Source organism: Lutra lutra, chromosome 8 (genome assembly GCF_902655055.1).
Source record: "Lutra lutra chromosome 8, mLutLut1.2, whole genome shotgun sequence".
Classification (NCBI taxonomy): domain Eukaryota; kingdom Metazoa; phylum Chordata; class Mammalia; order Carnivora; family Mustelidae; genus Lutra; species Lutra lutra.
Window position 1 is genome coordinate 58,097,593 of NC_062285.1, and position 27,282 is coordinate 58,124,874.

The window sequence follows — 27,282 nt, forward strand, 5'->3', positions numbered from 1 at the left end:
GGAGAGAGAGAGAATCTCAAGCAGATTCCTCACTGAGCATGGAGCCTGATGTGGGGCTTGATTCCACAACCCTGAGATCATGAGCTGAGCCAAAATTAAGAGTTGGACACTCAACCGAATGAGCCACCCAGGTGCCCCTGCCACCCTCTCCCATCCGATATTTCTTTTAGTGACTAGAACTATCCTCCATCTGCCTACTGGATATCTCTACTTTTAAGTTCCCCTTAAAACTAATAGGCCACAGTTGAGCTTGGTGTCTCTTCTTCCTACTCCCACCACTACCCCCAGGAAGTGGCTAGTTTTCCTACATTCTATTCTCCAGATTAGGAAATAGCATCAGCATCCATCCAGTTGTAGAAGTTACCACCATATCGAAGCAAACCATCAAGTCTTGACAATTCCTCTTCCAAATAAATTGACTTTTACCTCTCTCTAGTTCATCTACTTCTCTACAACTCCAATCCTACTCCAGTTCAGGCCATCAGCTTCTCTCATCCAGTTATTCCAATAGCCACCTAATGGGTTGCCTGGCCTCCAGTTTAACCACCTTCCAAACTATTCATATTGCAACCAAAGTTAGTTCTAGAATACACTTCTGATCACATCATTCCCTAACTCAAATACTTTACTGTAGAAACTTCAATACAGGGGCGCCTGGGTGGCTCAGTGGGTTAAGCCGCTGCCTTCGGCTCAGGTCATGATCTCAGGGTCCTGGGATCGAGTCCCGCATCGGGCTCCCTGCTCGACAGGGAGCCTGCTTCTCTCTCTCTCTCTCTCTCTGCCTGCCTCTCTGTCTACTTGTGATTTCTCTCTGTCAAATAAATAATAAATAAAATCTTTAAAAAAAAAAAAAAAAAAAAAGAAACTTCAATACACGTAAGATATTACTTAGCAGTATTGTTAAAAAAAGATACAGATTTGGGGACTTTACCCTAGTGATTTTGATTCAATAGGTCTGAGATAGAATACAGGAATGGGCATTTTAAACAAAATTTCTAGGTGATTCTGTTCTAGGTAATCCATACTTTAAGGTACAATGTTTAACGTTTCCCCAGTTGTCCTATAGTAGGATTCAAACTCCTTAACATGCCTTCCAATGTCTTGTAAAATCTGGCCCCTGCTTACCTTTCCAGTTTTATCAGTAACTATCACCTCTTATACCCTAGGCTAAACCATACTGAACCCCCCCTTTTAAAGTAATCATAGCCCTACCATGCACAGTTTTCCCCTGTTGATCCCACCCCATCCACCTCCTCCAGCGAACCAACCACACAAATATACCCTTCTCCCTTGCTAATTCCTATTTACTATTCAGTTTAGACATCAATTCCTCTAGAAGATTTCTGATTTCCAAGTCTGAGTTAAGTACCCCTTCTAAGAGCTACTATAGCCTCCTACATTTTCCTCTATCATAGCATTTATCTAAAGCATTCTACTAACTCAATTATTTGTCCCACTGAATCACTATCTTGTTCTCCACTGAATATCCCAGTGCTTGGCACTCTACCTGGCATTCATTAATTGAATAACAAAATTAATAACTTTTACTTAGAAATATGAATGAAGTTAAGGGAAAGATGATGAAAAACCATATTTATGCATTGTAAAATATGTATACCAATGAACAAGTACCAGGAGAGACTATAGAAAAATAACAGCAAATGAACAAGGAGGAAAATGAATAAAGGATTTGAATAAGTAATTCAAACAAAGAAATCCAAATGGCCAATAAATATCAAAAAAGGATATTTATTCTCATTTTTAATTAAACAAATGCAAATTAAAACAATGATATTTTCATTCCATACCTATCAAACTTACAAATATTTGAGTTCATAATTCCAACTTTTGGCAAAGATGTAGAGAAATGAGATCTCACACTGTAGATAAAAGGGTAAGCTGGAGGTATGTACATAGAAACTCCAGCATACAGGGACACCAGCATACAGTGGCTCAGTCGGTTAGGCTGCTGCCTTTGGCTCAGGTCATGATCCCAGGGTCCTGGGATCAAGTCCTGCCTTGGGCTCCTTGTTCAGAGAGGAACCTGCTTCTCTTTCTGCCTATGCCTGCCACTCTGCCTACTTGTGCTCTCTCTCTCTCTGACAAATAAACAAATACAATCTTTAAAAAAAAAAAAAAAACAAACCTCCAGCATACAAATATAAGAATGTCTTTTTTTAACATTGTTTATAATAGTAAAAAAAATGGAAATAATCTGAATATCCATCAGCAGTGGCAGATATGTCAATAAGACATTTCAAAGCATGAACTAGAGTCACATGTATGAACTAGAGCCACAACAAAGAATAAAGCTTAGAAGATCCGAGGAAAATTACAAAACTCTGATAATCAAACTCAAAGAACTAAAATGGAAAAAAAATATTGCATGTTCACAGATAAGAAGAGTCACTACTGTCAAGATGCCAGTTTTTGGGCACCTGGGTGGCTCAGTGGGTTAAGTCTCTGCCTTTGGTTCAGGTCATGATCTCAGGGTCCTGGGATCGAGCCCTGCATCGGGATCTCTGCTCAGCGGGGAGCCTGCTTCCCTTTCTCTCTCTGCCTGCCTCTCTGCCTACTTGTGATCTCTCGCTCTCTCTCTGTCAAATAAATAAATAAAATCTTAAAAAAAAAAAAGATGCCAGTTCTTTCCAAATTGATCTGTAGATTCAATGCAATTCCAACAAAAATCCCAGCAAGTTATTTTGTGGATATAAACTGATTCTAAAGTTATAAGGAGAAGCAAAAGACCAAAATTAGCCAACATAATACTGAAAGAGATGAACAAATTTGGTGAACTGACACTAATCAAGACAGTGTTGTATTGATGAAAAACAGACAGATTGATCAATGGAACTGAATAAAAAGTCCAGAAATAGACCCACACAAATATAGTGAACTGAACTCTGACAAAGGAGAAAAGGCACTACAATGGAGCAAAGACAGTCTTTTCAACCAGTGGTGCTGGAACAACTGAACATTCATAATGAAAATAATGAATCTAGACACAGACACTATACACTTCACAAAAATTAACTTAAAATGGATCATAAACCTAAGTGCAAAATGTACAACTATAAAACTCCAAGAAAATGACATAGGAGAAAACCTAGATGACGCTGGGTATGGCAGTGATGTTTTAGACACAACACCAAAAGCACAACCCATAAAAGAAATATGGATAATCTGGACTTCAGTAAAATTTAAAACTTGTTATGTGAAAGACAATGTCAAGAAAATGAGAAGATAAACTACAGACTGGGAGAAGGTATTTGTAAAAGACACAACCAATAAAGGAGTATTATCTAAAATATTTTTAAGAATTCTTAAAACTCCACAATAAGAAAGCAATCTAATTACAAAATGGGCCAAAGACCTGAACAGGCATCTCACCAAAGACATACAGATACTGAATAAGCATATGACAAGACATTCCATATCATATGTCAGAAGAGAGATATAAATTAAGACAATGAGATACCACTACATCCTTATTAGAACAGCCAAAATCTGGGACAATGACAATACCAAATGCTGATGAGGATGTGGAGCAACAGGAATTCTGATTCTTTGCTGGTGGGAATAAAAATGGTACAGCCATTTTTTTTTTTTTTTTAATTTGACAGAGAGATCACAAGCAGGCAGAGAGGCAGGCAGAGAGAGAGGAGGGAGCAGCCTCCCCGAGAGAGCAGAGAGCCCGATGCGGGGCTCGATCCTAGGACTCCGAGATCATGACCTGAGCCGAAGGCAGCGGCTTAACCCACTGAGCCACCCAGGCGCCCCGGTACAGCCATTTTTTAAAGTAGTTTGGCAGTTTCTTATAAAATTTAGAACCTATGAGAAGACATGAAGGAAATGTAAATGCATATTACTGAGTACAAGAAGCCAATTTGAAAGCGCTACATATTATATGAGCCCAAGAACATGATATTCTTAGAAAAAGGCAAAACTATGGACACAGCAAAAAGATCGGCAGTTGGGGGCACCTGGGTGGCTCACTTGGTTAAGCAACTGACTCTTCCAACACCATGATTGCAGGGCCATGGGATTGAGCCCTGCATCAGGCTCTGTGTTCAGCAGGGAGTCTACTCAAAATTCTCTCTCTCCCTCTATCTTTGCCCCCCCCCAATAAAAAAATAAATCTTAAAAAAAAAATCATCAGGGGTTGCCAGGGTTGAGTGGAAGAAGGAATAAATAGGTGGAGCACAGAGGATTTTAGGGCAGTAAAAACCCTCTAAATGATGCTATAGTAATGTATTTTGGTATAAACTAAAAATAAAAACACCAAAAGTGAACCCTAGTGTAAACTATGGACTTTGGATGATTGTGGCATGTTAACTTAAGTTCATCCTTGGTAAAAAAAAAAAAAAGAAAAAAGAAAAAAAAAGAAAAAGTACCATTCTATTTACCTGAAGGTAATGTAACATTATGTGTCAACTAAAATTTTAAAAAGTTCTTTTTAAGATTTTTTTATTTATTTGACACAGAGAGAGAAACAGAGAGAAGAGAGAATACAAGCAGGGAAAGCAGGAGAGGGAGAAGCAGGCTCCCCGCTGAGCAGGGAGCCCGATGTGGGACTCGATCCCAGGACGCTGGGATCATGATGTGAGCCAAAGGCAGATGCTTAATGACTGAGCCACCCAGGAGCCCCCCCCAAATTTTTTTAATATACCATTCTGGTGGGGGATGTTAATAGGGCAGGCTATGTCTATACAGGGGCAAGGAATATATAAGAAATTTCTGCACTGTCCTCTCAATTTTGTGTGAAGCAGAAACTGCTCTTAAAAAAAAAAAATCTTACAAGGGCTTTAACACAATTGGAGAAGGGGAAGCATTTTAAAGATTTATTTATTTTAGGAAGACCGAGAATGCATGCAAGAATAAACTGGAAGAGGGGCAGAGGGAAAAAAGCTCAAACAGACTGTCTGCTGAGCACAGAGCTTAATTTCACCACCTCGAGATCATGATTTGAGCCAAAATCAAGAGAACATTTAACCAACTGAGCCACCCAGCAGCCCAAGGGGAAGCATTTTAAATCAATAGCTTTCTAAGAATATCCATTCTTGTTACCATTTTTTAAGTTAAGAACTTCCTTTCATAGTGGGGTGTTACCCACTGGACAAAGAAGTTTAAGCTAAAATTATTAAACCTTGCCCTCTGGAATGTGACAGAGGCTCAAGAACGTAAACTTCAGAATGGGCACATTTTTCTGAGGCTAAGTTATTTCTCAACTACCCTACTTATTTCTCAAAGATATGTGCTAATGGAATGTTATATTTTCTTTTCTTTTTTTAAAGATTTATTTTAGAGAGACAGAGCAAGACAGACCAAGAGAGAGTGAATGGGAGAGGGGCAGAGGGAGAAAAACTTCAAGCAGAACCATCCCCCACCCCCACTGAGTGTAGAGTTGATCTTCATCACCCAAGAGAGCATGACCTGAGCTGAAACCAAGAGTTGGATACTTAACTGACTGAGCCATCTAGGTACCCTGGAATGTTACACTTTCAAAATAAAACACCAAAAACTCAAGAAAAAGTGCCAATGTTGAGAAATCGGGAGTAAAGAAATATAGGACCCAACAAAGGAGAAAAGCAAAGCAATGACATAACCATCATCTGATGATCCCAATCTGTGAATTCTTTTTCCAGTAAATTGTGTATAATTTTGATATGTGATCTACTATTAAACTACCATTTCTCACCTCATGCTAATGCCATTAAAATAAAACTTATTTCAGCTTTATCACTTCTGACTGCAATAGGCTATTTTTTAAAACTTTTTGTATTGTTGTAGGGGTTGTAATTCCACATTATTATCTATAAATTTTTGAGAAGCATTGAAATTATGTCATGTTTTAAAATTTTATTTTAATGATACAATTTTCCCCTACCAACTATTCATGGTGAAGTCAATGCTCCATAAATCTAAGGAGATAGTCCTAATAAATCAAAATAATTAAGATGCTTTGTTTCTGGAGCACCTGACTGGCTCAGTCAATAATGCATTGAACTCCTGATCTCAGGGTTGTGAGTTCCAGCTCCATGTTGGGTGTGGAGACTACTTAAATAAATAAAAGATGATTTGTTTCTAATAAAAAGACATACATTTATTACTTTTTAGTAATATATTCCTAGACAGAGCTTCGAATTTATTAGTGGAATGTCTTTAAACAATTTGATTAAAATCTTTAACACAAGATTCATGCTTTCTTTTTTCTCTTTTTAAAAAAGATTTCATTTATTTATTTGACACAGAGAAAGAGATCACAAGCAGGCAGAAAGGCAGGCAGACAGAGTGGGAAGTAGGGTCCCTGCTGAGCAGAGAGCCCAACGTGGGGCTCCATCCAAGCACCCTGAGATCATGACCTCAGCCGAAGGCAGTGGCTTAACCCTCTGAACCACCCAGGTGCCCCGAGATTCATGCTTTCTAATACCAGTGTAAAATTCTCCAAATCTCTTATGGTACACTTAATTTTTTTACTTTCTGAATGTTATTTGATCTTGACTGCAATGCAAGAGAAAATAATGAAAATTCTTCAAGAATGTTAATCACTAAAGCAAGGTCTTATAAGAAATTAATGTTAACTAATTTCTTTACTAAACCAAAATAAAAAGAATGAGAAAAATGCATATATAACTAAGGATATGTCTGATATACTGCACTGGCAGTTTGTAAACTACATGCTACCCATCTCAACCTCAGTATTTGACTAGTTTTAATAATTTCATGTTCTTTACAGTTTTTAACTCAATTTTAATTGGATTGGATTGGTGATAAAAAGACTAAATTTTATTTTTTTAATAAAATATTTTTAATTTGACTAACTTATTTTGTTTCAGATATTGAATTATAATTGATGACTTAGTGCCAAATGATGACTTCAAGAAAATTTTCTAATAAATTTGCAGCTTGACTCCAGACTTCCTTCCCACCATTGTACAAATGCCATTAGAACAAAACGCAATTAAGTTCCTTTTCAAACATTCATTACCAACGCAACAGTCATTTAAAGTAGACAATAATGTATCAGAAATACAACTCCTTTGTGACTGACACCAATTCTTTTAAAGCAAGAAATATTAGCAGTACAAAACCTGAGTCAATTGTATACTGCAGATAATTCACTAGGTGCTTTTCTTCAGAAGTGTAGATGCCTAATCAATTATAGCACATATCTGAAATTCTCTTCTACAATATTGCTAAATATCTTCATATAATTTCTTTTGCAATATGTCTTGTTCTTGTTGCTCTGTATTGGGTATGTAAACAATTGCTTTATCCATTTTTTTCTCTTAATTTTATTGCCTCCCTATCAGATAAAGGTCTATTATGTTTTACTAACCTGAAAGACTATTAAAAACTTCTATGATAGTATCAATATCTTTATTATTTAGTTTTACACTAAATTAGAAACTGAGCTGATTCTTTTTTTTTTTTTTTTTTTTTTTTTTGACAGAGAGATCACAAGCAGGCAGAGAGGCAGGCAGAGAGAGAGGAGGAAGCAGGCTCCCCGAGAGAGCAGAGAGCCCGACGCGGGGCTCGATCCCAGGACTCCGAGATCATGACCTGAGCCGAAGGCAGCGGCCCAACCCACTGAGCCACCCAGGCACCCCAAAACTGAGCTGATTCTAACAAATCTTGGATTTTAGTACAGTCATTAGAAAAATGCTGTTTTCTCTTTTTTTTCCTACTTTTTTCTTTTTTTCTCCCCCCTCCCCGCCCCCAGGAAAGTCTGTCTATTTTTATTAGTACCATTGGGATTACTAAATATGCCCCCTATTCCCTGGATCGTGGACATACTTTTCTGCTGTCACTACTAAATGCTGAACTATCAAACCATCCATACATCCTAATTTACCGTCTTTTATTTCAAACATTTGTACTGTTCCAAAAACAAACACTTGTTTTTCATTCCAATAATCTGGAAGCATATGGTTATTTATTTCTTCTTTTGATGAACATGATGGTGTTTCTTCAATGACTGGTCACTCAATAATTTTGAAATTTTCCATTAGCTTAGGTGTACAACAGTTTTCACTCCTATCATTTTCTGTGTCTATTTTAAACTTCATTAAAAAATAAATATATATTCTTCAGATTTAAAAAAATAAGTCACTGTTACCCTGGCATTTTAGGGATCAGAATCTGAAAAATAATTTTGCTATGTTAGTAAAATTCAGAATACAACTTGGGAGTTAATACAAAATTTGTGTTAATAATTTTAATATGCCTTTGGAAAAAGCATAAATTTCACTTTTTAAGTGGAAAAAAAACTTTACTACATTGTAATTAGTTAAACCAGTAATTTTTTACCTTGCTTATTAATGGAGATCTGGTTAAAAATAAGTCATAGATGATTTGCTTAGCTTTTGGTTTTAAGTGTTTTAATGCAAATTTCTAAGAATATGCTAATATTTAGTTTCATCTTAAAGATTTAGAATCTTTATTTTATTTTTGTTATTTTATTTTATTATTTTGAAATAGGTATACAGAAATAGGTATATTAAATAATATATAATAGGAATAATAGGTATGCAGCAGTGTTTTAATATATTACATATACCTGTTATATACATTAACATACACATAAACATCTATACATATATATAAAGTCAACATTTTGAGTACAGTTCAAAATTTCTATGTCTCTTCTATATCAACTACATTTTCTTTCCCCAAGAGTCTCATGCCCAATGTGGGGCTTGAACTCAAGTCCTTAAGATCCAGTCACATACTCTACCAACTGAGCCAGCCAGGCACCCCTCAACTACTACATTTTTAAATTTTAACATTTGACCCCCCTTCACCCATTTCTCTTACTTCCCACCTCTAGCAATCACCAATTTCTTTTCTGTATCCATGAGCTTATTTTGTTATTTGTTATTTTAAGATTCTGTATAAGAAATCATACTGCAGAGTGGCCTGGGTGGCTCAGTTGGTTAAGTTAACTGCCTTCAGCTCAGACCATGATCCTGGAGTTCCAGGATTGAGTCCCACATCTGGCTCCCAGCTCCTCGGTGAGTTTGCTTCTCCCTCTAACCTTCTCCCCATTCACGCTTTCTCTCACTGTCTCTCTCTCAAATAAATAAATAAAATCTTAAAGAACAAAAAAGAAATCATACTGTATTTGTCATTCTCTGACTTATTTCCCTTAGCCTAATCACCTCAAGTTCCGCCCATGTTGTCTCAAATGGCAAGATTTTATTTTTTTATGGCTGAATAATAATATCCTAGTATATATAAAATATACCATATTTCATATCTTCATGATTTCTTTATCCATTAATCCATTGGTGGACACTTAGGTTGTTTCTACATCTTAGCTATTGCAAATAATGGTGCAGTGAACATGGGAATCTTTCTGGGTTAATGTTCTTGTCTTCTTTGGATACATATGCAGAAGTGGAATTACTGGATCATATGGTAGTTCTGTTTTTAATATTTTGAAGAACATCATACTATTTGCCACAGTAGCCACACTGATTTACCTCCCATCAACAGTGCACAATAGTTTCCTTTTCTCCACATTGCCAACTCTTATTTCCTGTATTTTTATAATACCCATTCCAACAGGTGTGAAATGACATCTCATTGGGTTTTGATTTGCATTTCCTATGATTAATGACATTAAGTATCTTTTCAAGCATGTCCTTTTGGGAAAATGTTTATTCAGATCTTCTGCCTATTTTTTATACATTTTTAAAAAGCTTTTATTTATTTGAGATATGGGGTCAGGGGCAGAGGGAGAGGAAGAGACAGAATCTCAAACAGACCCCTCACTGAGCAGATCTGATATGGGGCTCAATCCCAGGACCCCAAGATCATGACCTGAGCCCAAATCAAAAGTTGGACATTTAACCGACTGAGGCACTCAGGCACCCCATACTACCTATTTTTTTTTTTTTTAATTTATTTGACAGACAGATCACAAGTAGGCAGAGAGGCAGGCAGAGAGAGAGACAGGCAGAGAGAGAGACAGGAGGAGGAGGCAGGCTTCTTGCTGAGCAGAGAGCCCGATGTGGGACTCGATCCCAGGACCCTGAGATCATGACCTGAGCCGAAGGCATAGGCTTTAACCACTGAGCCACCCAGGCGCCCCACTACCTATTTTTAAATTGGATTGTTTGCCTGTTTGCTATTTTGTTCTATGAGTTCTTAATATATTTTGGATATTAGCTCTTCTCACATACTTAATTTGCAAATATTTTCTCCCATTCAGTAGGCTGACTTTCCATTTCATTGATGGTTTCCCATGCTTTGCAGATTTTAATATGATGTAGTCACATTTATCTATTTTTGCTTCTGGTATTATATTAAAAAAAAATATTGCCAAGGGGCACCTGGGTGGCTCAGTGGGTTAAGCATATGCCTTCAGCTCAGGTCATGATCCCAGGGTCCTGGGACTGAGCCCCACTTTGGGCTCCCTGATCAGTGGGGAGTCTGCTTCTCCCAATTCCTCTGTTCCCACCCCTCCCCTTCATCTCGTGCTCTTTCACACACACTCTCTCTCTCACATAAATAAATAAAATCTTTTTAAAAAATATTGCCAAGATCTATGTCGGGGAGCTTACTGCCTATGTTTTTTCCTATGAATTTTATGGTTTCAGGTCTTACATTTAAGTCTTTAATCCATTTTGAGTTAATTTTGGTGTATGGTGTAAAATAGTGGTAGAGTTTCATTCATTCTTTCACATGTAGCTGTCCAGTTTTCTAACACCATTTATTGAAGAGACCATCCTTTGCTCATTATGTATTTTTTACTCCTTTGTTGTAAATTTGTTGGCTTGGGTTTATTCCCAGGCTCTCTATTTTGTTCCATTGGTCTTATGGGTCTGTTTTTATACCAATACCATATTATTTTAAATATAATATAGTAAATGTTATATACTTTAAAATCAGGGTGCATCCTTTCAGCTTTGTTCTTTCTCAAGATTGCTTTGGCTATTTAGGGGTTTTCATGGTTCCATACAAATTTTAGGATTATTTGTTCTATTTCTTTGAGAAATGCCATTTAAACTTTGATAGGGATTGCACTGAAACTGTAGATTGCTTTGGGTAGTAAGAACGTTTTAATAATATTGATTTTTCCAGTCCATGAGCCCAAAATATCTTTCTATTTGTGTCCTTTTCAATTTCTTTCATTATTGTCGTAAGTAGTTTTCAATATACAGATCTTTCAGGACGCCTGGGTGGCTCAGTTGGTTAAGCAGCTGCCTTCAGCTCGGGTCATGATCCCAGTGTCCTGGGATCGAGTCCCACATTGGGCTCCTTGCTCGGCAGGGAGCCTGCTTCTCCCTCTGCCTCCGTCTGCCAGTGCTCGCTCTCTCTCTCTCTCTGACAAATAAATAAATAAAATCTTTAAAAAAACAAAAACAAAACAAAACAAAATACAGATCTTTCACCTCCTTGGTTTAATTTATTCATAGGTATTTTATTCCTTTTGATGCAACTGTAAATGGGATTCTTTTATTTCTCTGTAAGTTTATTATTAGTGTTGAGAACAGATTTTTGTGTGTTGATTTTGTATTCTATAACTTTATTGAGTTCATATATTAGTTCTCACAGATTTTAAACTAAAATAGTAACTTTGCTTTTTGGTCTATGTTTATATTTTGTGTGACCTGGTATTTCTTGAAAATTCTTCAGTTTTGATTCACTCTTTTTCCAACAATACTTCACAAAATCAGACTATGAACAAATGCTTAATTACAATTTGATTCAGCAAAAAAGATGCTCACAACACTGTCAAAGAAGTGTAGTTCAAACAAACAAACAAACAAACAATAGTTCAGACATGAATGTTGGTTGATATTTTCACCAAGTTAACCAGTAAGACAGAAATAAAATAGCAAAGAGGTATGTTGGAACTTCACTCATTTATCAAAGACATTAGCAACTTCTTTGCTGAATTGGACAACAGTTTCTGAATGCTGAAAGAACACTTCCTCAATTTTTTGTGCTGTTCACAAAGTCAAGGCCAGGAATATGATACACTATTAAGTTTAATTCTGCATTATCAACATTCTCTCTATCAGCCTGACTGTTTTGTAAATAAAGCTTTACTGAAACATGGCCACACTCATTTTTAATGTAAGAGTTGAGTAGTTGCGACAAAGACCATATGTACTAGAAAGCCTAAAACATTTACTATTTGTTTACAGAAAAAGTTGCAGATATTTGGGCCTGGAAAATCAACAAAACAATAAACTAAGCCGTTATATGTAGCATTTGCCAACTTCCATGATGTAAATGTTCCTATTGCAGCCAATTTCAAAGTACAAATATGAACTCTCTGACCAGAGTTGGGAAAAGATGTATATATTCCCACCATACAGATAAAATACACACCCTCAGGGGCAGAGTTCTAAGTAAAACTAAGTTTTTTTTTTTTAAGTTATGAGTTTTGAATATTTATCTGATTTTAACATATTTAATTGTAAATTTATACAATTTGATTTTATAACAGTGGTTATGTTTAACAACTGGCTCATAAAATCCCCCCAAATTTAGGAATCAGCTTTGAAAACTGGTAAAAGTCAGCTGTGAGGTACTACTAGTTCTATGTTCAAAAGGTCACTAAGAGAGAATTTTGGGAGTAATTTGCCTCCTTGGTTAAGTGGCTATGACAAGATTCAAAGGTAGGTCTAAATGATCCAGATTAGGCTTCTTAGCCTTCTTGGTGAAGAATAAGGGCCCTTATTTGGCTTGCGTTTTTACAAATTGAGTATGTGTTTGTGACATCTATTGTGGGAACTAAGCCTGCAGGGGAATGTATTTTCTGGAGTACAATCCTATAGTGATACTCTTTTACATTTCCACGCTTCCTGCCAGTTTTGCTAGTCTTGATGCTTTGTACCTATCCAGAAATCAGTCTAGGCTGCATATCTGAAGGAAGAAGGGAATGGACTGGTCTATCCATCTGCTGTTGGAAATTTCTCTTATTAAATATATTCCTTAACTGCTTCAGGAAGTGTAAGTATAGGCATTTAGTACCACAAGCCCCTTGGAGTACTCGTCAAGCTATATGAATTCCAAAAGCCTTCAGAAAACCTGTGTTCCGGGACGCCTGAGTGGCTCAGTTGGTTAAGCAGCTGCCTTCGGCTCAGGTCATGATCCCAGCGTCCTGGGATCGAGTCCCGCACCGGGCTCCTTGCTCGGCGGGGAGCCTGCTTCTCCCTCTGCCTCTGCCTGACAGTCTGTCTGCCTGTGCTTGCTCTCTCTCCCTCTCTCTCTCTGACAAATAAATAAATAAAAAATCTTAAAAAAAAAAAAAAAAAAAAAGAAAACCTGTGTTCCGAAACCTTACCTTACGTGCGGTGCAGGAAAGGGAAGGACACTATCAGAGGGTACTCAACGCTGCTCACGGAACTGGAGCAAGAACTTGGGGACGGGAATGCCAACTGGTAGGCCTCCTGACGTACTCAATTTTTCACACAGCTCCAATTCTAAGTGTACAATAATAACGGTTAGAGCTGTTGGAGAACTAGATCCGCCCTATCCAACCACTTAATTTTTACAAGAAAACACAGTCCTAGTGAGGTAAAGCGACTTCATGAACGTCAGGCGGTACAGTCAGGGCTCATTTGTAGCTCTTTCCACTACACCACACGGCCTCCTCCAAATAACCCTCTCTGCACAAAACTTACCCCGAAAGCACCAGGAACCTGGTTGGGGACTGACCTACAGTTGAACCTAGGTCAAACCGCCCGGTCGTTACTGAGTCAAACTGCAGAAACTCTGGGTCAGAGTTAAGGCCAAAGCACAGAAGCACAATAAAGGAGCGTGACTCCCTCACAGAGAAGCCTGGAGCTTTAGAAGCAGCCCTTGGAAAAGCAGCCACGCCTCTCACGACGCTAAACGCTGCGCGCAGCGGAGCATCCCGAGCAGCCGGGAACGCAGGGTACGCAGCCGGTGGCGCGCACGCCCGCCCAGAGGCCGCAAGGGAGGCCGGCGGGCGTGCGCGCCCCCGCAGGGGGGGGCGGGGCGGGGCGGGGCTCTGAGCCGGACCGGGGCGGGGCCGCAGGAGCGGTAGGTGTTGCAGCTGGGTCGCGACAGGTGCGCGAGGCAGAGCTCCTGGGACCTGTGGCAGGGCTGGTAGCAGCACGGAGGAAAGACCGATTTTAGCCAGGTAAGCGCTTTCTCACTCCACATCCTCTAATACCGGGGAGTGCGCGAGACCCTGGCTTCCCTCCACAGTCCGACTTCTGGGGCAGGGGGAGCACAAGGAGCGTGAACCGCCCCCTCTTCCCCCGGAGAGAAAGAGTGGAGGAACCACTGATCATCTGCTCTTTCCTCACTTCTGGGTACTGCGCTGGGCTTGGGAGTAATTATGTAGGGCCGAACCTTTGCTGCTTGAGAGCGGGAGCTGATGGGACCACCTCTTCCATCGGAAACACTCCTTTCTAACTATATACATTTTTGGTGTAGTGTAGGAAGGCGACATAAAATTCAAAACAGTCTCCTAGGGAAGTATTCTGATATTCAGCTGCTCTTTTCCCATCTTCATTTAAAGCCATTCCCTCCCTCTTCGATTTCCCACCTTCCAATATGCCAACTGAACTCTAAGACACTTACAGCCCTTGGAGGCATGTTGAGAATATAGCTGTCCTTGCAGCTGGGTGTGTCATCCTCGAATCACTATCGTGTATATATCACTGGCACCTGTCGCCAACATACGTAGGTGTTAATATAAGGTAACTGTAAACCCGTGGCTGCACCTACTAAGGTTGAAGTGTAGGTGCTAGGAGCCAACCATCTGGCGTCCTTCCTTGCCTTCTTACTGGTGCTTACAACAACGAGCTTAGCTGATCCTGGTAAGAGATATTTGAACTACTATTGTCTTTCACCTAATTCCAGCTTTCAAAAGTCTGCCTAATCCAGATGGTTCTACTGACTTGGCCTGTCGAGTTAGTCCAAAGTACTTAGAGAGTTATCAGCCTTAACACAATACCTCTTTAGGGGAGAGGTCGTTTGCATTAAATATTCTTTCTTTTGCTGTTGATTTAAGTGATTAAACAATACTTTTTATCCACATGGTTACTAATACTATTCACAAATGATAAATATTTTAGGAACCATAAAATACCACTTTGTTCTGAGGTCTGATGGAGACACAAAAGAAGATGACCCTCAACAAGCATTTTCTAAGTTTCTGTGGAGTTATAGCCTGGATGAAGGATGATTCTGTCTTAGGTAGACCTTCAAAAAGTTATCTAATTAGCAGGAAAGAAGGTTAAAAAAAAGTTTTGCATGCACATATATTTTCTTGTTTTGAATTGACAGAACAGTACATAACATGGTATTAGGTAATTACTTTAGGAACATATTTCATTTTTTTGGACAAAGCATTTATTGAGTACCTCTTGTTTTGTCAGTCCTATTATGGATTGAAAGTTCTGAACATCCCTCCTCTAAAAAAGCTTATCTAAAATCAAATGGGTTAGGGGCACCTGGGTGGCTCAGTGGGTAAAGCCTCTGCTTTCAGCTCGGGTCAGGATCCCAGGATCTGGGATCGAGCCCCGCATAGGGCTCTCTGCTAGGCAGGGAGCCTGCTTCCTCCTCTCTCTCTCTCTCTGTGCCTGCCTCTCTGTCTGCTTGTCATCTCTGTCTGTCAAATAAACAAATAAAATCTTAAAAACAAATAAAATAAAATGGGTTAGACAAAATCAGCAGCTAAAACTTACAAGTTTGGTGAGATCAGTGCTGTACTAGACATCAGCCCAGAGTGCTGTAGAAGCATAGAAAATACAGTTTTAAAAAATGTCCCTCTTTGGAGTGCCTGGTTGGCTCAGTTGGTTGAGCCCCCAACTCTTGATCTCTGCCGTGGTCTTGCTCTCGGGGTCGGGTTTGGGCCCCACACTGGGCTCGGTACTGGGCAGAGAGCCTACTTAAAAAAAAAAAAAGAGGAACTTTTCTTCTACTTTTCCTTAATAGTAAAACAAAATAAACAACAATAACAAAAAACTTTGAGTAATAGTGAATTATTTTCTTTATATATTTGTATTGCTCATACTCCTTACGGGGTGTTTTGTCAATTGTATGACCTTTTGAAGGTGGAATAAGGACCTGTCCCTAATTCTGTGTCAGTTCAGTAAATAGTTGGTGGAGCTGTTTTTCACTGTTCTGTATTGGGCCTCCAAGTTGTTATCATGTAGTTCCTGAACTGTAGAGCTTCTGAGAATAGAATAGTGTATTGGCAACATTAGGAAAACAGTGCCATTTTATAAAATTGCTTAATTGTGCAACTTTGTTTAACTTGGTACATTCAAGTTTTGTTCCAGATTCTGGTTAAAGGTGGACTAACTTTAAATCTTCTAATAATTCTAAAAAGAGAAAGCTTTAGAAGTGAAAACAGTTCTTTAACAGTCCATTTTGATGGCAGAGGATACTTTTTCTTGCTAAGGTGCCTTCAAAATGTCTCTTTCTTTTTTTCGAAGAGGGAACAGGATGGGTAAATGAGTGAAGGAGGAAGGGGTCAGAAGTGTTTAAAGATTCTTTGCAGTTTTGATGATCTGAAGTCTATGGTAGTCTAGAGCACTCTTCATGTAACTGCAGGTTTTTATTAATTGCCTACTGTGTGCCAGTGATCCAGTATATAGAGGATGAACATGACACAGTCCCTTCTATGTGATGATGGTTTTTATTTTTCTTATTTGTTTGCTTGTTTGTTTATGCATAGGCTCCATGCCCAGCATGAAGCCCAGTGCCGGGCTCAAATTCACAACCCTGAGATCAAGACCTGAGCTGAGACCAAGAGTCGGACTCTCAACTGACTAAGCCACTTAGATGCCCCTGTTTTTCATTGTTTAAATGGAGATTCTGAGTTAATAAAACAGATGGTGGTCATCTGATTTGGTGATGTGAGTGCTCGCTTCGGCAGCACATATACTAAAATTGATTTGGTGATGTGAGCCATGGTACTTGATGAACACATTTCTTTGACATTACTTACCTCTTTTCTTTCTGTTTGCATCTTAGGAAAGTGGTCTCCACTGGAAATTTTTGGAAAGGCAGTCAGTATTTGCATGTATTTGGGTATCTACAATGATTATGTTGTTTCCTTAAATCTTTTCAAGTACAATTTTAGTGATTGTTCTTCTTAGGGTTTCAAATTTGTGACTTTCCTCTGATATTTTTCAACAATCAACTATAATTAACCTAGGGCTTCTGTACCAGAAAGGTTTATCAAAGACATATACACCCAGACACAAAAGAAGGTTGAGAATATAGGAGATCATTAGACATCTTTGCCAAAAAAGGCCACAAATTGGGAGAATTTGTCCCTGTTTATGTTGACAATGAAACTAGTTTTCAGGAGTTCTTAATTCTGTACTCTCAGAAATAGGTGAGTTTTATTTAGATTGGAATTGTACTCTTTCTGCAGACAGGCAAATTTGTGACTTGTCAGGAATTTCCGTAAGAAAAGATTTATTTTTTCTTAAGGTTACTATGGTCTTTCACTGTGTTTTGTGATAGGAAGTTAAAGTACTTTACTTTGGATTGTGTACAGTAATCTTCAGGTGATGTTAAATTACTTAACACAGACTCTCAAGGTTCTTTAGTAACAAATGAATGGTTGTAAATTGAGTAGTTTCTTACTTAATGATTGTGGAATTGAGATTCTATGGTAAATGGTACTCTTGGTAGGAACATACTGCTATGTTTATTGTGTGGCTGGATGCAAAGTCCCTGAGGCTCAAATTATTGTGCAAAAGCAGATCTCTTTTTATTAAAAGGACAAGATTTGACCCAAAAGCAATCCATTATTTAGCATGTCAAATGATTTCTTTATACTTGGAAATGTTTCTAGAGACTTCACATGTGCAGTCATGAGAAGTTACCAAGATACTATAGTATATTACATTCATTTTATTTTCTTTTTAAAAATGTCTTCATAATGCTACAATGAAACTAAGAACTTACATCTTTAAGAGGAAAAAAAAGCAAACTTTTTGTGTTCTTTTAAAAGACTTGATTTTTAAGTAATCTCTCCACTGAACCTGGGGCTCAAATTCATGACCCTGAGATCAAGCTTTGCATGCCCTACCAACTGATCCAGCCAGAAGCCTCCCACCCTTTTAGAAAGATTTACTTTTTGTACTTCTGATGACAAGTGTGGAACTATTTTTTTCTCTTATTTATCCTATAACAGAGCTTACTATATGAAAAATTTTACAATCCCTGAAACATGGTTTTTCATGCCAGTTTTTGGTTCATTACCCATAGATTAGTAATCCTGATATACTTTTACTTGGTTTTAGATTTCCACAATCTTTTTTCCCCCCATAAACTGAAATTTAAGCAAATGGCCCAGGACTTTTCCTCATAGTCAGTTTCACTGAATAGATAAATTTCAGATTTGGCTTCCACCTCCAGCACTGGAGGAAACCTGTCTGCTCTTACATCGTACCCAGTGATTTCCCTGAAAGGATCCTGTCACTGCCTCCTTCTAACCACTTGGCAATATTTGACAAAGTGAGCAACTATTTTGGTTCTTTCTTTTATTTGACTTTCTCAGCATGACTTTACCTGGTTGTCCATCTTCTAATCTAACACTCCCCACCGCCATGTCCCTTCACTAACTCATAGTCTTTTTGACCCCAAGTGTGGGTGTGTGCCATGGTCCAGCATCCTGCTCTTATTATACTCTTTCCCTGTGCAGTCTGATCTATTTCCATGGCTTCAACTAACATCTCCATGTGACTGATTTGCAGATTATTTTTTAAACCTCTTTTCTCATTATATAGATAATTCTTGTTTTATTTTCACATATACAAACATGTATACCCATTTAGAGGAGAAGAATTACATATGCTTATTATGAAAAACTTGAGGAAAAATAAATTATAATGAAGACAAAATATTCCACAATCTGTTCCAGAGAGAACTATTTGGTGTATTTTCTTTCAGTTTTTTCCCCCCTTTGATACACACACACACACATACACACACACATACACACAAGGTAATTGGGCTCATCCTATTACAGTAGATACTGTTTTGTATTTGCTTTTTCACTCTATGTCATAATTTTCCATGGTATCAAAATTATTTGCAAACAATTATGATGGATGTTCAATATCCTATTGTATTGATATTGCATAATTTATCTGTGTAGTTGGGTATTTCGATTGTTACAACATTATTAACAAGTGAAAAAATTGAGAATAAATTAATGCATAAATCTTTGTACAAATCACTCACTATTTCCTTAGGTTAGATTCCCAGAAATTGAATTACCAGGTCATAGGGAATAAAAATTAAAAAACACTAAACCTGCTGTCAAATTGCTTTTCTTAAGGATTAGACTAATTAAATTAACATTCTCACCTGCAGTGATTGTGAGTGTCCTTCAGAGGTCATCCTTCATAATACTGGATCTTATGTTTTTATCTTTAGTAATTTGTTAAGCAAAAATGATTTAATTTGTGTTTTATTACTAGTGAGAACGAACATTTTTCATATGTTCATTTCCATTTCAGTTTCCTCTGTGCATTGTCTTTTGGTTAATCCATTCCCATTTGGGGGTCTTAACATTTTAATTATGTTGCTTTTTGTTTGGGGTTCTTTCATTTATTTGGGGCTTTTGGGGAGGGAGTACAGATTTTTATTAGGCCAAACTGAATGAGTGGAGTGATGAAGTGGAAACTGTACACAAGTTGAAATTGTAGCATCTTATTTTATTTCTTTTTTAAGATTTTATTTATTTATTTGAGAGAGAATGAGAGAGAGAGAGTGCATGCGAGGGGTAAGGTCAGAGGGAGAAGCAGACTCCTTACTGAGCAGGGAGCCCAATACCAGACTTGATTCCAGGACTCCAGGATCACGACCTGAGCCGAAGGCAGTAACCAACTGAGCCACCCAATCACCTGAAATTATAGCATTTTAAATGCCCATTGGTGTGAGAACCCAGGGCTTGTGATTGCTGGAGCAGCACTGCCAAGTAGAAAGGGTATTGACCTGAAAGTCAGGATTCCCAACTTGGCATTGGGAAGCAACCACTTAGGTGATCTTGGGCAAGTAATTCATCCTCTCTGAGCCTTTTCTGTAAAATGGGAGGGTTGGGTTATTGATCCCAAAGTCCATACAACCTCTGTGCTGAAAGGATGCTTTCAAGCCACCACCCTCTAGATGTTATGAAATTATTTTTTGTTCTATCCCTAACCCTTCACCAAATTTAGAAATATAGAGCCCAGGGAAAAAGACTAGTCACTTAAATCACTGCAGTAAAGGCAATTTTCATAAGGATAGCAAGGCTTAATGGAATCTAGAGGCACTCTAATGTGTTTGTGCCCTCAGAACAGTAGAACTTGCAAAGACTGGCATTTTTGAAGCACTCCCATAGATTGAGACTTGGCAATCTAGTTACATAAATCATAAAAGCCCTGCTGATCTATGCCACAAAGCCCCATCATCTCTAATGGATGTAAAGCAAATCTTATTTTATGACAAGAGGTTTAAGTTGACAAGCCAAGTTACTTAACAACTTCCACAGTTTCATATAGAAGCTATACTTAGGGGGCGCCTGGGTGGCTCAGTGGTTTAAAGCCTCTGCCTTTGGCTCAGGTCATGATCCCGGGGTCCTGGGATTGAGTCCCACGTCGGGCTCTCTGCTCCATGGGGAGCCTGCTTCCTCCTCTCTCTCTGCCTGCCTCTCTGCCTACTTGTAATCTCTGTCTGTCAAATAGATAAATAAAATCTTAAAAAAAAAAAAAAAAGAAGCTATACTTAGTAGGCTTTTTTCTTTGTCATTTGTATAAGCTCTTCATTTTTTTTTAAGATTTATTTATTTGAGAGAGTGTGAGAGGGTGAAAGAGAGAGCATGAGCAGGAAGGGGGGGCAGAAGGAGAGGGAGGAGCAGACTCCCCACGGGGCAGGAACCCAACAAGGGGCTCTATCCCAGGACCCCAAGATCATGACCTGAGCTGAAGGCAGACGCTTAACCAACTGAGCCACCCAGGTGCCCAGCTCTTCATTTTAAGAATGTTAATTCTTTGCCCTGTGGTCAAATGTTTAACTAGTTATTTGCCTTTTAATTTTATATATGGTATATTATTACTTATCTATAGATCTTTTTCTCTGGGAGTGCTTTGGCTGCCTTTACCTTGTGAGGTCTTTTGCCATCTGAAGCTGGGTTAAGTATTCACTTTGACGGCCTTCTAATTTTTTTTTAAAAAGATTTTGTTTATTTATTTGACAGATATCACAAGTAGGCAGAGAAGCAAACAGAGAGGGGAGGAAGCAGGCTCCCCACTGAGCAGAGAGCCCGACGTGGGGCTCAATCCCAGGACCCTGAAATCACAACCTGAGCTGAAGGCAGAGACCCAAACCACTGAGCCACCCAGGCATCCCTGCCTTCTAATTTTTATTTTTATTTTTTATAACTAATTTTTTAATTTGTCTTGAATTTACTTAGGAGTATCAAAGCCATATGTTTAGTTCCTTTGCATATCTTCTGAGCTCCACATCCGAATTTCTGACTACCTGGCAGACCATGTAGATATTTCCTGTGTACTAGGCACTTGTGTCCACTTCGTTTCCCTAAGGAGAAAGCTTGAAGTTGTCTTGAACGCTTCGGTCTTTTTTTTTTTTTTTTTTAAAGATTTTATTTATTTATTTGAGAGAGAGAGTGTGTGTGTGCACAAGCTGGAAAGCGGGGGGAATGGCAGAGGGAGAGAGAGAAGCAGACTCCCCACTGAGCAGGGAGCCCAGGGTGGGACTCCATCCCAGGATCCTGAGACCATGACCTCACCTGAAGGCAGACACTTAACTGACTGAGCCATCCAGACTTCCCAGTCCTCCTCTTTTCCCACATTTGGGAGATGTTGCCATGTTTGGTTGATTCTACCTCAACAGTGATAGTGGCTCTTTGTTGTTGTTCTAATGCATACCCCCCTTTTTTGCTAAAGTCCTTAGAATTGGCTACAGTTTTCCCCTTTTAGTACAAAGTTGTCAAACACACACACACACACACACACACACACACACACACACAATACTGGTTTTCAAAGTATGGTTCCCTTGATAACCTGTTTAGAATCACCTGTAGTATTAGTGTAAAAGGTAGATTTCCAGGTCCCAACAGACTTACAAATCACTGTATTTGGAGGAATGGGGCCTGGGAATCTGCAGTTTTAACAAAGTACCACAGAAGATTCATTTACACACTTAAGGGAAAGCAAAGCCCAAGTAAATTAAATCTAAATTTCTCTGGATGCCATTCAAGACCCCCACTCCCACACCCTGACAGCCTATTTTTCCAGGCTTATCTCCCACATCACCACCCACCCACCTGGCATTGTAGCCACACAGTGATTCATGGTTTCCTGGACCCACCCTGTCCCTTCCTGCCTCTGTGCCTTTGCTCATGCAGTTCCCACAGCCTCAGGCTCCTCTCCCTCCTCCCACTCCTGCTTAAATCCTTTTCCTTAGGAGCTCAAATAAAATGCTCCTTTTAAAAATAAAGCCTTTAAAAAAAAATAAAGCCTTTTCTAATTTCTTCTATTTAATCAGTGGCTCCCTACCCAGTCTTCACTTAGCACTTTATTTTTACTTCATTTTTTTTAACCTCAGTACTGTCATTATTTATGAATTATTGCTTCCTTGAAAGGTTGTAAGTCTTCTGAGTTTGAGAACTCTGCTGTTCCTTTTTATTGAGTTGTCATTATACATATAATAGGCAATTAAATATCATAAAGAATATGAAATATGTCTCTTCTTATGAGCACTATTACATAAAAAATGTTTGGCTTTCCCTCACACTTAGAATAAAATTAAGATCTTTTACCACTGCTTATAAATCTTTATTAAATCTGGCTGCTACTCAGCTTTGTCATCATTTCATACTTTTCATTCACTCCCCAGCCATATTATTCCTACCTCAGGGCCTTTGCATTTGCTATTTCTTCCATCTTGAAAACTCCCACATCTCTTCTCTTCCCCTGGCTGGCTGCCTATGTCCTCCCCATCATTCAGGTTTCAGCTCAAATGTCATTCTCCCAAAGAGGCCTTCCCCAGAAGGCTATCTAAAGCATCTGGCCCTTTTCCTACCACCACTCCTGTTACTCTCTTTGTATTTCCTTCACTGCACTAGTCACCGTATTTAATTGTCCTGTTTCCCCAGTAGAATGGAAGCTTCATGAGAGCAGAGGCCTTGTCTGTCCCTTTTAACGCTATACCTTTAGCAGGTAGAACACTGCTTGACACATGCTAAGTCCTCAATAAGCATTTGTTGAATGCATGAATAAACCTTTGAAGATAGACTTCTTATTTTAACAAGTCTTGTTTTGGTTTGCAATCCAAAGTTTTGTTGTTGTTTAATAGACAACAGCTGAGTGGTTCCATCTGGGGTCAAAACAGGTAGCAGCCTCAGAGGATTTCTGAAGGGAGCAGGACAAATGGAGGCTGGGATCGCCAGGATTCAGTTCTGAGGGCAGGTTTTCCAAGGTGTTCCCAGGATCCAGGCCACTATTTCACTCCCACTGTCAGCATCTATTTCCAGGGTTGTTACTGCTGCCCAGTACTAGTCCTTTAGCTCTCACTGCATTTTTTTTTAAGATTTTATTTATTTATTTGAGAGACAGAGAGTGAAAGAGAGCATGAGAGGGGAGAAGGTCAGAGGGAGAAGCAGACTCCCCATGGAGCTGGGAGACCAATGTGGGACTCCATCCTGGGACTCCAGGATCAAGACCTAAGCTGAAGGAAATTGCTTAACCAACTGAGCCACCCAGGTGCCCTCTCACTGCATTTTTTAAAGCAAGCAAAACTGGAATCCAACTGACAAAACAACTTACGGCAAAACTAGAATCCAACTAACTAGAATCTTCAAGCAACCAAAAGTTTTCTTAAGCTTTTCTTTTCTAGAAGAAAAATAAGAAAACTACCTAGAATCCTCAAGGAAAAATGAAATTATGTTCAGTATTCTTACTACATACCTATTGATTTGAAAGATTTTTAGCAACAGCTTCAGACAAGGGGTTTCTTGTTAATGTCTGGTTAAATCAGACAATTGAAATCATCAGTTCTAGTTTCTTCTAATATCTCTTCATTGGGTAAACTTCTCTTTTTTTTTTTTTTAAAGATTTTATTTATTTATTTGACACAGACAGAGATCACAAGTAGGCAGAGAGGCAGGTAGAGAGAGGAGGTGAAGCAGGCTCCCTGCTGAGCAGAGAGCCCGATGCGGGGCTCGATCCCAGGACCTTGAGATCATGACCTGAACCGAAGGCAGAGGCTTAACCCACTGAGCCACCCAGGCCCCCTAAACTTCTCTTTTTTAAACAAATATTTTATTTATTTATTTGAGGGAGAGAGAGAGCACAAGCTTTTGGGGAGGGAGCAGAGAGAAAGGGAAAAGCAGATCCCCTGCTGAGCACAGAGCCTAATTCAGGGCTCAATCCCAGGACCCTGAGAACATGACCTGAACTGAAGGTAGACGTTTAACTGACTGAGCCACCCAGGCACCCCAGATAGACTTATTCTTTAATTCTGTTTTTTTTTTTTTTCTTGAAACTGACTTGAAATTTTATTAAAAATTACAATAGTTTTTATAGCAACTTATAGTTTTCAAAGTACTTTAGTTTTATTCTCTCATTTAATCTTCACAACCATCCCAGGGCACCTGGGTGGCTCAGTCAGTGAAGTGTCCAACTCTTGATTTCGGCTCAGGTCATGATCTCAATGTTGTGAGACTGAGTCCCGCATCAGCAGGCCCTGCACGGGGGTATAGAGTCTGCTTGAGATTCTCTCTCTCCCTCTCTAAATAAAACAAAACAACAAAAAAACTGGTAATCCTCACAACCATCCCTTGTAAATATGTTTCTGAGTTGAAGAAACTGAGACCCAAAGAAGTTGATTGACTTCCCCCATGCCAACTAAAAGACCACTACTCAATAAATGCCTCTCAAAAACTTTAAAACAGCATCATCATTTGATGTAATTTTTAGAAGGTAAACAAAGTGTAGTTAAAACACTAACATTAGGGTGCTTGGGTGGCTCAGTCGTTAGGCATCTGCCTTCAGCTTAGGTCCTGATCCCAGGGTCCTGGGATGGAGCCTGGCATCAGGCTCCCTGCTTGCAGGAATCCTGCTTCTCCCTCTCCCACTCCCCCTGCTTGTGTTCCCTCTCTCGCTGTGTCTTTCTCTGTCAAATAAATAAATAAAATCTTAAAAAAAAAAAAAAACCACTAATATTAAGATGTTTGTGACCAGTCTCTAAGACATAAGCTGCATAGCATTGATTGAGATAAGTAGCAAAATTTTATCACTTCTGTGGCTCTGTGGTCTGTCTTTGTTTAATCAGCTTCAGCTATGCTCGTCCTTGATGAAAGCATTGTTCTGGGGTAGCTTCTCAGGTTTGTACAGAAAGAAGAGATTAGAGAACTTGCCTAGAGAAGAGTCACTTTTCAGTAAACTCATTTTAATTCTCCTCCTGCTTAAAGGGATTGGTTAAATTGATCTGAACTGGCTTTTCAGATTAAGCAAGTCCTGAAAAAAAAAAAACACATCATCTAAAATTTCAGCTAAGAAGAATGGAAGCCAGGTCCTTCCTGGAAATGGCCAGGCATGAAACTAAGAAGCCCTGTAATTAATGGAGAAAACTTGATTAATTATTAAGCATAAAGGACTTGTATAAGGGGGTTATATCCTTAACTGGAAGCAGCCTTCTTAAAATAAGTGTACATATTTCTTCTGGTTTGACATTGTAAAGAAGACTCTTTAATTAGCTACTCTGTGTTAATTAAGCATGTAATTGACAAGACTTGTGAGCATGTGGTTTATAGACATTCAGTTATGTAAGTGGGCCTTTGTTGAGATATGTGGCAACTGAGAACTAACATAAAACTGTTTTTTATTCATATGACAGATTTTTATTGAGCTTCTACACTGTACCAGGCACTGATACATGACTCATCTGATTTTAAAAAGCATGGAATGGTGCAAAGGTTGAAGGAGAAACAGGCTATTCAGAGTAAAACTATGCTTTCTGTAACAGTCTTAGTTGATTATAAATTTCCACATTCTTTTTCAAGTTAAGTATGCCTTTCTCTTCTCTTCACTTTAAATATGAAGTTACTGATATAATTATCTGTTTTTCTACTTACTGAGAGATTTTTCTTACTATGTGTGAATAATTCTGAAAAACAAACAAACAAACAAAAAACCTCAATCCACTGGATTATGTTCGTCCTTACAATAAGTTAATTATCAACTGGGGAGGGGGAGGAGGAAGAAGAACCAAGCAGATAAATAACAAATCAGATTTGAGAGGTAGAATCAAACTTGGAGAATATAGGGTGATTTTTAATTTAAAGAAGAAAAAAAAGATTAGGAAGGTTCTTGGGTAGCTCTTTGTGACCTAAAAATTTTAGAGCAAAGTCAGTTTTAAAGGCTGTAATTGGAGGTTACTCTTTTACCTGTCCAAATAAGATACATGAAGACTACCACAATTATGTAAAAAGCTAATTTGGGTTTCAAAAGTACAAGAAGATAAGATATTCAAACTGCTGAATAAAGTAATAAAGTAATAGAAGCCATGTAGGATAGTTATATATCATTTTCTATTTAGAGTTTTCACAGAAGTATTGAGAATACCTATAATTTGATCCTTACACAGTGAGAGGGAGAGATTTTGAGAGAGATTCAGACTTTTAGGTACAGAGAAATGGTGTCAAGGTTTTAAGCAGATCTGGTGCTCCTGGTAGTCATTGCCACTTTCTCAGAGATGACAGTAGAGATCCTCTTTTCTTATTGCTAATTAAACAAAAATAAGTTGCCTGAAATATAGTGTACAGTAGAATAGAATTTCTGGCTTATTCTTTGTGCTAGAGGTCATTTTATTTTCATCCCAGCCTCCTAAAAAATTAATAAGTTAAATTTATTTGACCTTTCTGGGCCTCAGTTTCTTCATCTATAAAGTGGGACAATAATATTTCGAGTGTGCTACTCTAAGGATTAAGAAACTTATTTTTTTAAAGATTTTATTTATTTATTTGACAGACAGAGATCACAAGTAGGCAGTGGGGGTGGGGAGCAGGCTCCCTCTGACCCTGAAATCATGACCTGAGCAGAGGCAGAGGCTTAACCCACTGAGCCACCCAGGCACCCCAGGATTAAGAAACCTATATATGCAAAAACAATTAAAATAGCACCTGACACATGATAAGTGTTCAGTAAGTGTTCTCTATTTTTTTTTTAAGATTTTTCTGTTTTTTTACTTTGTCAGAGAGAGAGAGAGAGAGAAAGCATAAGCAGAGGGAGTGGCAGGCAGAGGGAGAAGAAGGCTCCC

General features: G+C 38.6%; 2 protein-coding genes across 5 annotated transcripts in view; one reads left to right on the forward strand and one right to left on the reverse strand.

The window, feature by feature from the left end:
- LARP4 (La ribonucleoprotein 4) overlaps positions 1-13,876 on the reverse strand; it is a 223,105-nt gene extending 209,229 nt beyond the window's left edge. Inside the window, exons 1-2 of the mRNA XM_047740050.1 lie at positions 13,644-13,876; positions 13,304-13,442 (exon numbers count right to left, since the gene is read on the reverse strand). The gene's annotated coding sequence lies outside the window, so the exon portion shown is untranslated. The remainder of the gene's footprint in view (positions 1-13,303; positions 13,443-13,643) is intronic.
- A 118-nt stretch (positions 13,877-13,994) lies between these two features.
- The window catches only part of LIMA1 (LIM domain and actin binding 1), a 94,335-nt gene continuing 81,047 nt past the window's right edge, over positions 13,995-27,282 (forward strand). For all 4 annotated transcript variants that reach the window (XM_047740872.1, XM_047740874.1, XM_047740875.1 and 1 more), the window contains exon 1: positions 13,995-14,125. The gene's annotated coding sequence lies outside the window, so the exon portion shown is untranslated. The remainder of the gene's footprint in view (positions 14,126-27,282) is intronic.